The sequence below is a fragment of the Helianthus annuus genome, chromosome 1 (genome assembly GCF_002127325.2).
Source record: "Helianthus annuus cultivar XRQ/B chromosome 1, HanXRQr2.0-SUNRISE, whole genome shotgun sequence".
NCBI lineage: Eukaryota > Viridiplantae > Streptophyta > Magnoliopsida > Asterales > Asteraceae > Helianthus > Helianthus annuus.
This window is the reverse complement of record NC_035433.2, coordinates 118,894,774-118,902,053: the sequence shown is the minus strand read 5'-3', so window position 1 is coordinate 118,902,053 and position 7,280 is coordinate 118,894,774.

Genomic DNA, 7,280 nt, shown 5'->3' with positions numbered 1-7,280 from the left:
GAGAAAAGATTACTAGACGAAGTTGCTGTTCGTGGCGCGCTAGAACAAGCATTGGGTTATAAATCGTCCTCCTGTGAGATTACGAATCAAGCCTCTATACCAAAGGTAATCTAGACAGATTCTTTTTAACTTTCTTTAACAAAAACAATAACAATAATTATAATGTTAATGTTAATGCAACTTAATTTTTATAATTTATATGCATTTTTGACATTGCTGTTTTAGAGTATGAAGTTTCACATTTGGAGCAATATCCATTTATTAATGAGGAATAGTTTATCCATTTAGCAATTTTAATATTTCTCTTTACTTCGGTGGCTTTTATCTATAGAGTAAAATATTTTAAGTTATTAATCATAATCTTATCTTAAATATTAATGATCATATTCTTCACTAAATGATAATTTAAAAATTCTAGAATAATTATCTATTTGTGAATTAAAGTTTCCTTACTAAACAACAATTCAAAAAATACTAGATAAGTATTTAAGTTACGTAAACAAATAAGTTTTAAATTCTAGAATAGTTATCTATTTCTAAATTATAGTTTCATTACTAAACAACAATTCAAAAATACTAGATATATTATAAGTTCGAATTATTAAACTTTAAAATTTTGGATAATCCAAAATTTAAACAATCATGATAATTCAAAAACATAAAAATCATTATCTATTTATACCTTTTTATGTTATAAATACTCCTCCCCATTAATCATCATTCAGAACAATTAGAGACATAACCAAGGTGTTGTTTATAATTAAGCGTATATTTTTTCTATCACATTAATTTGTTTTACGCACTTTTTTTATATCGTTTTCACTATTATATATTCTTTCACAGAACCATGGAAGGGAAAACTATCATCTATTTACATCTTCAAAAATAAGGAAGAAGTACATATTGTACTTATTGTTCAGTTTGGTAGCGTCTATGACTACAAAGGTTTGTCATTTTCTGTAGATTTAACTTTTTATGTTTAGTTATGATACTAACTTACTATATATTTTATATTAGGCACCATCAATGTCGCAAATGCGTACTACATTACTAAGTTGTTCATCGATGAACACAATGAAGAGATTGTTAATTTCAAAAGAAGGTAAATCCGTATGTTTTGTGACAAAATACCGATTTCCATAACCTGAGTATTGTTGATTATACATTTCTTACATCATATACCTAACCTTTAACAGTTACATTGGGAAAACTTCTGTTACAACATCGACTCATCGTTCTATCGGCCAGTCTGATGTCACATCTAATGAATACGAGTTCTTACATAAGACTTTTTTCAGCACCATTCATCAGATTAGGGAAATAGCTCAGGCATGTTCAGTATTTAAATTACGCCCATATCAAACATTTACTTTCCCAATATGGATATTCTAAATAAGGTTTAGTGGTTACATATGCACATACATTTTGCAGGTTATGCATGTTATTGTTGTTGGTACTGTGAAGGCTGTAGACAAAGATAGCGAATGGTATTATCTTGGTTGTGAAAGTTGTAATTCCAAAGCTTCCCCAAGTTTGCTATTCCCGGAAGGCCGGAAGATGATAAGAGAAGTGATGATGTTGACTCAAAAGAAGTTTTAGTATGTACTAATAAAAATTGCAAAAGAGATGTTGTCCCTGCCGTTCACATGTATTCAATCAACATATACAATTATTATATATATCTTATTATTCAACTACAATAACATATCCGCTAACTTGCTATACTATTAAATTGGTACAAAAAATACTTTTCGATTTTAGGTACAAAGTTTCAATACAAGTAGAAGATTGCCCTGGAATTGTAAATCTTACTCTATTTGACCGTGACACAGTCAAACTTTTGGGTTTATATGCCAAACAGTTGGTTTCATTTTCTTTAAATTATATACTATGTATTTTAAACAATAATTTGTTAATATTAAAAAAAACTCATTTCATTTCCATTCTATTCGTTGACTATTTTCTTTTGTTAAACCGCGTGTACACGCGGGTTCTAACCTAGTTCAAATTATATATGCATATAATTATAAAAAAAATATAAGCTTCTAAATTCATATACGAAGCTAAAAACCTGGGGTTGGAACCCTAATCTCTTCGAGTCTTTGTTTAGATGGCCATACCTTAGTAAGTCAGTTGAATATTTGATTCAAGAGATAGATCGTTAAAGAAACTAATAAGTTATTTAAATAAATACAGTCTCATAATCAATTACCACAATCTCCTCTTTTAAGTCGATCGAGAGGCAAGAGCTAGGAAGAAATATAGAATCCTAATCTCAAACCCTTGAAGTTGGATTATCGAATCTTTAAAGACCGGTTTATAGCTTTGTAAAATTTGTTATTAGTTCTAATCAAATTAACTCAGATTCAAATGTTCGAATTCAAATTCTAGTAAGTTTTTTTTTTTTTTTTCAAATTTAAATCAAGCTTTAAAATTCGATTAATTTAAAGAACCTGAAATTTGATTTGATAATCATTCACGAGGAAAGTAAAAAAAGAAAAAAGAAAGTAAAATGAACATGTTAAAAAGTTCAAGAAATTTATCCAATGTGTTTTGTCAATGTATGACTTTACTTATGTCACGATGTAAACTTGATTTGTTCAAACATTTATAATGGATTAGAATTAAGAACTTCAACGCTTATAAGTTATTATAGATTATCCAAATCATCATCAAGCATAACCACATATTCCTCATCTCCTTCACTGTCTACTATAATAAAGAAATAGAAAACAAGAAAGCATGTAGCATAGCGTATTACCAATTGAACACTCACTATACGTAACTTAATTATTATTATTATTATTATTATTATTATTATTATTATTATTATTATTATTATTATTATTATTATTATTATTATTATATATAAAGAATACTCAAGGGTGGAGAACTCGCTAGTCACTAGCGGGTCGGTGAGGTAGGGACTAGCGACTACTTGGGATTACTCGGGATTAATCGGATCGGACTTTCTATGTATAATTTTAAGTTTTTATACATATATACATATATTTTTATACGTGATTTTTTTAAGTGGACAAGTTTTGACCGGAATCTGGGAGGTTTTGGCCGGAATATGTGTTTTTTTCCGATTTTTTCTGATTTTTTTGTTTTTTCCCGATTTTTCCCGACCGACTAGTCGCGATTAGGGCCGACTAGGGCCGATTAGGGCTGACTAGCGATTTTTTTACTGATTAGCTGAAAATTACTCAGTTGATGGGCGACTAGCGACTAGTCAGCGATTAATCGCCGGCTAGTCGCGATTTTTGCAACCATGAGAATACTAACCTCTAGATGCTTGTGATTGAAAAGTAGACGGCTCATGATTATTTGGTGCTAGGGTTGACCAATTTACAGTTCTGAACCGTCAGAATCGGGGAATTAAACCGGAATCATCATATTCGAACTGTATTGTTGTATTTCGGTTCCGGTTCTGAAATTTGGGAATAAACGGTTCCCGGTTTGTTTCCGGTTATATTCAATGGGTCCGTTTAAAGAACTGCTAGAAACGGTTTGGATTTAAACTTTAAATAATATATTCAAAAACCCAATTAATTTATTTAAACTTTAAATATTAGGTAGAGGTTCCTGTAAAAAAAGAGTTTTTTGTGAGAAAGGTAAGAAAGAATCTACATCATTAGATCTTTGATCTAATGGTTGAGATCATAATGACAAAATTGTAAATAATGTTTACTATTAAACATATTAATTTTCTAGATTAAGGGTATATAGGTAAATTTAACATTTTTAAATTAAGAAACTAACATTAATGCACATGTAACTTCCCCCCGTCTTTTTTAAACGTCAATAACTTTTTATACGTAACTTAAAAAAAATTACACCATAATAAGGAGCGTTTTTTATCTTTAATATGAGTATCATATTGCTATACTTATATAGAGAAAAAAATATGTTTCGATCAGATGTTTAGTCCATGAATGGTGTTATATACTTACTAAATGGTGTTATATACTTGCTGAATGGTGTTATATACTTGCTGAATGGTATTTATAGAGATGTTTAGTCCATGAATGATGTTATATACTTGCTGAATGGTGTTATATACTTACTAAATGATGTTATATACTTGCTGAATGATGTTTATAGAGATCTTTTAAAAAAATCCAGTTCCCATAATTAGGTGGCGGTTATGGGAAGTTTTTAGTTAATTGAATTAATGATAAAATTACTTGTTTACCCTTTTGAATTAATTTAGATTTAGGACATATGTCATTTCCACAATATTTCTCACATTTCTCACACTTTTAACCTTTTCTACAATAACCTTACCCTTAAATATTATATTTAAAAAAATGTTTCTAAGATTAAAAAATATAAAAATAGTTTTATATAGTGTTTTAATGAAGTTTTTTGTGATGATTAACTAAAAGTTTTTTTAGTTGATTTTTGTTTTTTAACATTGTATACTTGCGTTTCATGGTTTGAAACATTTTATTGTTGCTACTTTTACTTTGATTGGTTTGAATTTTGGATGTTGCAATTCTTAGTTATATGTTTTAAACGGCTTGATTGTTTTTATTTTGTTGTTATTTTAGGATTTAATTGACAACCGGTTCCAATGAGAACTGTTAACGCAAGAATCGTTTAACCTGATTCGATTCGGTCCGATTCCGAACCGTTGCACACCCCTATTTGGTGCCTCTTCATCCACCATATTTCCTAATTATATCAACTACCCAAATTTTAGTTTTAACTTTTATCAAGGTTTCATAAATCATAATCAACCATGTCATATTGTCATAGGACCTTTTATCCTCCCCTAGCTTAATTAACTCAAACATGAATGATTTTGTTAACACTGTCTGAAAAATATAACTAAGATGTCAATAGATATTATTTCATGGGTCGTATTATTGAGATACCATGAAAAATTAAATCGACACCACCAATACCTATTGTATAGGCCTATACGATACGTAATAGGTAAAATTCACTTTCCAAGGTCAGTCAAAAGCTGACACTTTCTCCTCATGCTGACTAATACGCATCATATAGGCCTATACGATGCGTATTAGTCCTAGGTCGTTCTTCAAAGCTGACAGATAGGGTTCACATGCAAAACCTATACGGGTCGTATAGGCCTATACGATCCGTATTATAGTACGAGGTTGCTTTCTGTCACTCAACAGTGACATAAAGTGACTGATGTCAGCCTTATACGGGTCGTATAGGCCTATACGGCCCGTATTTGACTGTGAATTTGCATTCTGGTTAGCCTTTATAAACGATGAAGGAAGACGAAGACGATTCATATTCTGTGAATTTGTCTTCGCTTTTTCTTTATATTCGCTAACATTATGTCTTGGTTCAACCTACATTTTCGATGAGTCGTCCGACACAAACACAAGCACGTTTATTCCGGAAAGCAGTGTGGTATAGCATTTTTTTTACTTTTTTTTTTTGTTTATGAAATACTTAGCACACCGTTTGTATTAGGAGGAGTCTGCTGTCCCTGATTCTTACGATGGGAGAGAAAATGATGATCAGCGGGGGAGGTCGTGTCTGGCTTTCGTCCCCATGAATCGTTGTTGCCAGACCTCAACGAGGTAAGTATTTATTTACTTTTTCCTATTCGGTGTTAAACTTATCATTACCTTTTACACATTGTTTTTTTTAGTTTATTGTGCCCCGCCAACCGTTGTTGCCAAATCTAAACGAGGTAAAAATATATATACTTATTATTATGAAGGCTTTTAGTTACGTATGTATATCTATTTGGAACATTTTTTATCATCAAAGATAAGATGTGGTTTGTGGTTCCAAAGGCAGAAGCTTGTGATACGGATCGCCACGATACGCTATAATACGATATTTAACGATAAAAAAAGTAATAAAGATGTGATACGATACGTCACAATACGTTATAATACGATATTAAGTTAAAAATGTGATAAGATACGTCAGGATACGCTATAATACGATACTTAACGATAAAAAAATAATAAAGATTTTAAAACTCATTAAAACAAAAATAACCAATAATAAACACCAAAAACCAAACACAACGCACCAAAATTCAACCTCAAAAATTCAGGGTCTTAATACGCATCGTATAGGCCTATACGATGTATATAGGCCAGCCGCCAGACAAGCCATGCACCTGTCAGTCTGCCATGTTTTAACTTTATCCAATACTGGTCGTATAGGCCTATACGATACGTTTTAGACTTTCAAAGTGTGCAAATAGGGGGGCCGGTGTGCCAATAGAATCCCCTATATTATACCTTTTTTTTACAACAAAATGGACATTTATATAAAAAGAATCACCAACAATATAGAGCGACATTATAATAAACAAATTGCATATCCATAGTAAAAAAATGACCTAACAAGTTAAAGACACAACATTGATAGCAACTATCAGCAAATACGAACTGTAGAAAATATAAAATATAAACTGAACATCATTATATACAATCGATAAAGATGAAGAAGAACCAAACTAGGGAGTAATCGAAGATTGAAGAACCAACACAACAAAAGCTTGAAGTCTTACAGAGTCCTAGAATAAGAATTAAACTTTCGATCAAAGTCTACCTCAGATTATGTGGACAGAACTGTCGAGAATGGACGGCTCAAAAGACAGTGAAATAAAATAGTGACTTTGGGTCCTACTTCAGTCTTCACCAAACCCCTAATAATTTTTTCTAAAAATAAAGGGATATTGAATTTGAATAATGATAATCCTAACTTTCATCATACGACCGATAACACTCTCAACTTATGAATTGTATCACGCAACTCTCAACTTTCAACTTATTTTCCTCCGACACTCGCAAACTAACTGAAGTCTAACTCAGTTAGTTTTTTGCTGAAGTGACACTCGTTTAGTCACGTGACATTTTTTGTTGACGTGGCATCTAACATGACATTTTTTGTTGACGTGACATTTGATGTGGCACTTGTTTAGTGATGTGGCATATGATGTCAGCTAACTGAGATATGGTTAAGTTAGTTTGAAAATGTCAGGGGAAAATAAGTTGAAAGTTGAGAGTGGCGTGTTACAAATAATAAGTTAAGAGTGCTATCGGCCAAATGATGAAAGTTATGGTTATTTAAATCCAATGTCCTTTTTTTAACCTCAATTTCATCTTTTACAATTTAGCGTTTACACTTTTTTCTTCTTTTTACTTTGATCTTTTGTACTTTTTATCTTTTACGAATATTTTGTTTTACATTTTGGTCTAAATTTTGAGACTTAACACATTGCATCGTGTGCGTGTGTAGTTCAACATATTTATGCCTATTCTTCCCGTTTA